Consider the following 7,867-nt stretch of genomic DNA (forward strand, 5'->3'; position numbering starts at 1 on the left):
CATCTTTTCCTTCCTCTGCCTCAACCCCTGTTTTTACCTAAAGAACTCATTTCCATCTTAGCAGACCCGGCTTGGGCCTTCTTATCTATGAAGACTTCCCAGCACCCACTTCCCCACTCGTTGCGCCTCTCACCTGGTAATACTTTTGAGTCGTGTTTATTACCCTCTGTTACAACCATTGGTTTGCGTGCTTGTCTCTCCCACGGGACCTTGAACACCTTGAAGACAAGGACTGGTCTTCATCCTTGTATCCCAGCATGGAGCACGAGTCTGACATAGAGTAGGTGCTCAAAAGATTTTTGTTGAATGGTTGAACAAAACAAGCCAACCTCTCCCAGAAGCCTTAAATGATTGTCAACAGCTCTGTGGGACACCTCTGTCTTTCCTCAGTCCCCAGCTCTTCATTTTTTTATAGATATAGAGTGGAATGTACCCCCCCACACACATGCACACACATATGCATGCACTCTATAAACACCCTTCATGCGTGCACACAGACATGCACACACTGTTGCGTTCTCCTTTGCCTTTGCCCTCTAGATCCATGCTGCCCAGTACAGCTGCCCTAACCCTCCATGGCTCCTGACACTTGAAGTGTGGCTGGTCTGAATTGACATGTGCCATAAGTGTAAAATACACACTTGCTTTTGAAAACTGGTACAAAAAAAAGAATATAAAATATTCAATTAATTTTTATATTGATTGCTTGTTGAAATGACACTATTGGATATAATATATCCAATGTAACATATATTGGATTAAATAAAATGTAGTATTAAACTCAAATTCACCTGTCTCTTTTGGCTTTTATTGGGGGGGGGTTGCTGGCCAGTACAAGGATCTGAACCCTTGACCCTAGTGTTATAACACTGTGCTCTAACCAACTCAGCTAACTGGCCAGCCCTTTCTCTTGCCTTCTTAAAAATGTGGCTACTGGAAAAGTTAAGATCACGCGTGGGGCTCACATGTTTTTACTATTGGGCAGCACAGCTCCACATGCTCAGAGAGTTGTAGGTTCCTTCTTCCTCCAGGAGGTGGCAATCCCTCCCTGCCTTTGACACCTCCATGCTAGCAGGGTCTGGAAGGCCCCTGAGGAAACTCCCTATTTAATAGGGCAGATAATGATCCCCAAATAAGGGTGGGGCCCCTCTCAGCCCTAAGCATCATCCTCAACCAAAGACCTAGTCAATGGACTCCTGCTCTGTGGGCAACACAGTGCCACACTTTCAGCACAGTCTCTGTTTTCCAGTCCAGTGCCCCGTCAGGTGTGAGGAATTCCTCCTCCCCCAAGATGCAGAGGGAGCTTGGCTGCTGATGGTCCCAGCTGCATCCCACTCCAAGGACTGCCTGAGGCTATAAGAAGGTGCCTCCACATCCAATGGCTGTCCGTAAGTGGGAATGAGGCCAGGACCTCTGGCCTCCATTCAGGACGTCTGTGAAGGGCTCCCCCAGTGTCAGAGCTCCCCGGGGGTTGGCTGAGGCCTCTGTTGTGGCTCCTGTCCTCAGCACAGTCCAGCTTCTCCCTCTGCCCACTTCTGCTTCCTTTGTGCTCTCACATATGTGATGCTGAGAGCTCTGCCCAGTAGAGCTCTCATGAGATTTGCATGAGACTCCTTCATACAAATCTCAGAGTCTTTAAGTCTGTTTCCTGGGGAATCTGACCGTATAACTGTTTGTGCCAGGAAACAGACTCTAGGTGGGATTTTGGAGCTGGATCATCCGCCTGCTAATGAGGGCTTGTCACTAGTGGCAGGTGCAATATAGGTGGCCCCGGGCAGCTGCAGCAGTGTGACTGTTCAAACCCTCACCAGCAGTGAGCAGGGATGGGACACAGTGGAAGGAATGTAGCAGTGGGTGCAAACCTCAGGCGTTTGAGCGGTATGGGGGATGGAGTAACTATAAGGGTCGTGGAGTGGAATTGGACGGCTGTTGTTGGGGGCAGTTGATGCACTGGAGAAAGACAGTGAAAGGTTGTGGGTGGTAGACCACCAGCTGAAGGCAAAGTGTGAAAGCCAGAGGGTCTCCTTGGCAGCATGTAAAGAAACTCACCTCCTGAAGTCAGGGGATAGAGAGAAGCTGAGGTCCAGGTTCCAGACTTTTTTTTTTTTTTTTTAATGGTAAATTTCATGTTGTTTATTTTACAAAAAAAAAAAAAAAATTTTAAAAGAAGCAAATCTTTTTCTCCACCATAATACCCTGTATCCAAAATCAGAATTTCCCACAAAAACAAAAAAGTAATCACGAGGAGATGCTTGGTTTTTATCAGTATTGCAAATAAACAATTGAATACACTTCTAGTGCTGTTAGAAATAAAAGGTGACCAAATAATTTTGAGGGTCTCGTAAAGGTTTCTTGGGTATGGCACAAGAAAAGCAAGGAAAACTTTGTAGAGATGAAGCAAAAATACATGTATGCTTTCTGTGGATTGAATATCCTCCTGCAAAATTCATCAAAGCTTGACCCTCATTGTAACAGTGCTAAAAGAGTGGAAAATCAGATTATGGTATTTGAAAGGTGGGGCCTTTAAGAGCTGATTGCATCATGAGGACTGTGCCCCTGTGAATGGATTAACCCATTCATGGAGTAATGGTGTTTTAGTCTGTTTTGTGTTGCTATAACAGAATACCTGAGACTGGGTGACTTCTAAAGGAAAGAGGTTTATTTGGCTTACAATTCTGGGACAGCAGCAGCATCTGGCATGGGCCTCAGGCTGCTTCTACTCATGGCAGAAAGTGGCAGGCAGCCAGTGGGTAAGAGCAGATCACATGGCGAGAGGAAGCAAGAAAGAGGAAGCAAAAGAGAGAGAGGAGATGCCAGGGTCTTTTTAAGCAACGAGCTCTCGTGGGAACTAATAGAGCGAGAACTCACTCATTAATACCCCCTCCCCCAGGGAGAGCATTAATCCATTCATGAGGGATCCGCCCCCATGACTCAATCAGTTTCCAACACTGCCACATTGGAGATCAAATTTCCACGAGTTTTGGAGGGGACAACACATCCAAACTCCATCATTCCACCCCTGCCCCCAAAACTCATGTCACTCTCACATGCAAAATACAATCATTCTATCCCAACAGTCCCAAAAGTCTTAGCTTGCTCCAGCACCAACTTAAAAGTCCAAAGTCCAAAGTCTCCTCTGAGACCAATAGCAAAAGTCCTTCCAGCTGTGAACCGGTGAAAACAAATATAAGAACCCAAATGCCCCAAGGGATCACACCCTGATCCTTCTCGGCCACACCCACCCCAAGCTCCATGCGGTATGCTAAGTAGGGATTGTATTTTAAGCCAATCAGCCTTCCCTTAAAGCCCTATATATATGTGTGTGTGTGCGGCCTAATAAACAAGCTCTCTCCGGTGGATTGTCAATTGGTGTTGACTCGTCCTTTCAACAAAACCAAATTTATCTACTTCCAAGATAGAATGGTGGAACAGACATTGGGTACACATTCCCATTCCAAAAGGGAGGAATAGGCTAGAAGAAAGGAAAAACAGGTCCCAAACAAGTCTGAAACCCAGCAGGGCAGGCATTAAATCTCAAGGCTGGTGAATCAGGTACCTTAATTCCATGTATGACTGCCTCTGCACACTGGTGTTGGGGTTGGGTCCCCAAGTCTTTGGGCAGCTCTGCTCCTATGGCTTTCCTGGTCTCGGGCCACACTTCACCTCTCCCAGGCTGGTGTTACAGTCTGGTAGCTCCACAGGTCTGGGGTCTCCATGGTGGTCCCACTCTCACAGCTCCACTAGGCATGGCTCTGTTAGGGGTCTCTCTGCTGCAACTCTGACCCCACATTTCTGCTCGGCATTGCTCTAGAGAAGGCTGTCTGCAGTAACTCCACCCCTGTGACAGATCTCTTCCTGGGCCCCCAGACTTTTCCATACATACTTTGGAATCTGGGTGGAGGTTCCCAAGCCTTCCCAGCTCTGACATTCTGTGAGCCTGCAGACCTAACACCCCGTGGACACCGCCAAGACTTATGGCTTGTATTTTCCAAAGCTGCAGGTCCAGCCACATCTGGGGCCAATTTAGCCACAGCTGGAGCAGCCAAAGCAGCTGGGGTGCTGGTGCTGGAAGCAGCTTCTCGAGGTGGCCCTGGGCAGCGAGCCCATGGAGGGTGCCTTGGGCCTGTCCCCCAAGGCCATTCTGTCTCCCTAGACCTTTGGGCCTGAAATGGAAGGGTTGGCCCTAGAGGCTTCTGCAATGCCTTCACGGCCTTTTTCTCCTTCTCTTGATAATCCCTTTCCTTTGCATTAATCCTAGCTAATGGCTGCACCATTGCATGCTCTCTGCTTTTCTACCACGTGGCCATGCTGCAAGTTTTCCAAATCTTCATGCTCTGCTCCCTTTTAAAATTCTGGCTTTACATCATGCCTTTTCTGCCATAACTCAGTGTAGGATGTTAGAAATAACCATGCAGTGTCCTTAAGGCTTTGCTGCTTAGAAATTTCTTCCGCCAGATACTCTGGTTCACAACTCTTAAGTCCCACCTTCCACAAAGTCCAAGGACAGGGACACAATGCAGCCAAATTCCTTGCTATGGTGTAGCAAAGGTGATCTTTTGTCCAATTCCCAGTAAGTTCCTCATTTCTATCTGAGACCTCATCGTCCACATGGCCTTTACTGTCCACATTTGTGTCAGCATTCTGCTCACCGCCACATAAGTCTCTAAGAACTTCTAAATTTTCCCTTGTCTTTCTGTCTTCTTCTAAGTCCTCCAAACTCCTCCAACCTTTGCCCATTACCCAGTTCCAAAGCTGCATCCACGTTTTCAGGTATCTGTTTAGCAACGCCCCACTCCTCGGTACCAATTTTCTGTTTTAGTCTGTTTTGTGTTGCTATAACAGAATACCTGAGACTGGATGACTTCTAAAGGAAAGAGGTTTATTTGGCTTACGATTCTGGGACAGCAGCAGCATCTGGCATGGGCCTCAGGCTGCTTCTACTCATGGCGGAAAGTCCCGGGTTCCAGACTTAATAAGAGTGGCAGAGCCCCAGAGCACATTGAATTCCCAATCTTAGTGAATCAGCTGCCCCAAGGAGAACCCTGACTGGGGACAACTGGGATTCTGAGACATCTGGGATATCTGGGTCACTGCACTCAAAAATCTTGAAGTGCTATGTTCTCCTGGAGCCTTCAGGACCCTCACAAGTGTGGTCCCCTCCTGCCTGTTACAGGTTAGTGTCCCCTCCTTGCTTGAGGACAGTGATTCCTCCCCATGAAATGTGCTGTCCCCTCCCCTCTTTGCACCAGATCAACAACTAGGGTTAAATCACAACATAACCTGCTGGTGCAGTGCTCGGCTGGCTAACAGAGGACAAAGGCTCTACTTGAAGGAGCTGCGTGTCTTGGCCCACCGGTGCTGGCAGGAGCCAGGAGAGGATGGGACTGGAATTGGATCAAGGTGGTCACCACAGAAAGTTGGATAAAGAGAGTGTGTTGGTATGGGAGCATTTGCCCATGTTATAGGATTTATCAGCATGGCAAGGACCCAGAAAGTTGGTGCAAACACACTCTGCTGGGGTGGCTCTTGAAGCTTGGAGAAGTGATGCAGAGAGCGCCCCTCCAGCTGTCAGGATGCCGCCTCCCAGCTGCTTTCTTCTCCAGAACTTGCCCTCAGCAGAAGGCAGCTGCCACACCCAAGGCTGATGCAGAACAAAAGCCCTGCCCCTGGCCTCAATCTCGAGGGCTTCCTGGCTCTGGAGCTCTCCGTGCAATGGGCCAAGGCCTCGGTAACTTCTCCCTTGGCCCAGCCTGCTTCCCTTGCTCCCTGGCAGGGGTTGCTCCTGAGAGCTCTCCCCAGTAAACCTGCCACACACAGGGCTCCTTCTTAGTCCTGCTCTCCACAAACCCGCCATGGGACGGGACTGAGGCTGGACAGGTAAGTACAATAAGGCAGGATGTGCTCAGTGCCATGCCTGTGAAGCAGCCCTAAGTGCAGGGCAGGAGTTGAGAGAGAAGCCACTGTCAAAACCACCAAACAACGTAGCTACTTGCACAAATGCCCGAGGAGAGGGCGATCTTCCCTGCCTTGGGGCCTTTCAGCTGCTCTGCGTGGAAAGTTGGGGTCTGGGAGGCTTCGTCAAGGTGTCTCTGGGACCTGTTTCTCACAGGGCCCACTTGGTCTCCCCAGATAGACTCCCCTCGGCCCTGGAGTGGGAACCAGGCAGTTGACTTGGGGGGGGTGGGGAGGGGAGGGGGCAGAAGCTCCGGGAGGCCCTGGGCCCCCTCGCTGCCACCAGGCACCAGCCTGTGGTGTGTCAGTCAGCTGCTGCAGGCTCGGTGCCCGCGGGTGGGCTGGGGTGTGCAGGGGTCTTCTCCAGCTCTCTGCCATGTTGGAGAGTATAGTGGATTGAATTGTGTCCCCCAAGTTTTATGTATTAGAAACTTGGCCCGCACTGTGACTGTTAAGAGGGAGGGAAATCCTATTGTGGTGATTAAAAGGTGGGGCCTTAGGGCCGGCCTGTGGCTCACTTGCGAGTGTGCGGTGCTGATAACACCAAGGCCACGGGTTCGGATCCCTATATAGGGATGGCCGGTTAGCTCACTTGGGAGAGCGTGGTGCTGACACCACTAAGTCAAGGGTTAAGATCCCCTTACTGGTCATCTTTAAAAAAAGAAAAAAAGATGGGGCCTTGAAGAGGTGATTAGATTGTAGGACCGTGCCACAGCGAATGGATTAAAAATGGTGGTCAGAGGTGTGGTTCTGAGGGCTTTGAAAGAAAGGAGAGGACAGTCTTTCTCTCTCACTCTCTCTGCTCCACCATTTTCGCAATGTGATACTCTGCTGTCACTGACGTCACCACCAAAGAAAGCCTTCACCAGATGTGTTCCTTGGACTTTGTACATAGTAGCCTCAGAAACTGTAAGCAATAAATTTTGTTTTCTTTATAAAATACCCAGCTCTGTGTATTTTGTTATAAGCAGCAGACACGGACTGATAGAGAGGGTTAATGTGCCTTTAACCTCTGCCCGCCACCTCTGCATTGTCAACATTAAGGCCACTCTCCTGCATCTGGCCTCCCCACCCACCCCTCTCTCCTGGAAGGACACTTAAAGGTTATCAGGGGCCTCCTTGATTGCTGAGTCTGAGATTTTTCTCCATTCTTGGTGGCATTTGATGCTGCTGAGCACCCTGACCCCAGTCCTTTGGACAGTGTCCCTTGGATTCTGGGACATGTCCTGATCCTCCCCGTCTCGTGACATCATATTTGTTCCTGTTAATGGAGCCTTTCTCCCCAATAGTGGACATCCCCAAAGCTCAGCTCTCAGCTTTTCTGTGGTGACACATGGCCCTCAGGAAGTTCATCTGCTACTGTGACATCAGTTATCTCAGTGGTGAGGATATGGCCAAATCTGTAGCCATAGTCCTCACCATTGGGGATCATAAGTGGGACGGGGGCTCAGCTGGGTCAGAGGTGCAGGGCTCTGCTGGGGCAGGTGGGGAGTCAGGTAACATGGCCCCTGGGAGTTCTCTGTGTGCCCTGGACAACCTGGCTCCAAACTGTCATAGAACGTTCTGGAGCTCTGAAGTAGGACAAAGAGCCTTCTGGGAGAAAACTGGACCCCAGCCCACAGCTGGGATTCAGATGTGTGTAAACCCGTGTGGTGGATCAGGAGGCCCCAAAAGAGGCCATTCTGGAGGGAGGGACAGAGCGCCCCCTACAGGGGAGCATCGTGAATGCAGAAGTGCGGCATGGAGCACAGGGGCTGGGGGAGCAGTGGTTAAAGGACCTTTTCAAGGGAGCTGCTGCTGGAGGGAGAAGCCTGGGGTAAAAGAGGAAAACTACCAATAGGGGCCAAAAAAGAAGCACCCCTGAGCCATGCCCCCCACCCCAGGGATGTAGATTACAGTGACTTTATATCAAATG

Source organism: Cynocephalus volans, chromosome 16 (assembly GCF_027409185.1).
Source record: "Cynocephalus volans isolate mCynVol1 chromosome 16, mCynVol1.pri, whole genome shotgun sequence".
Taxonomy (NCBI): Eukaryota; Metazoa; Chordata; class Mammalia; order Dermoptera; family Cynocephalidae; genus Cynocephalus; species Cynocephalus volans.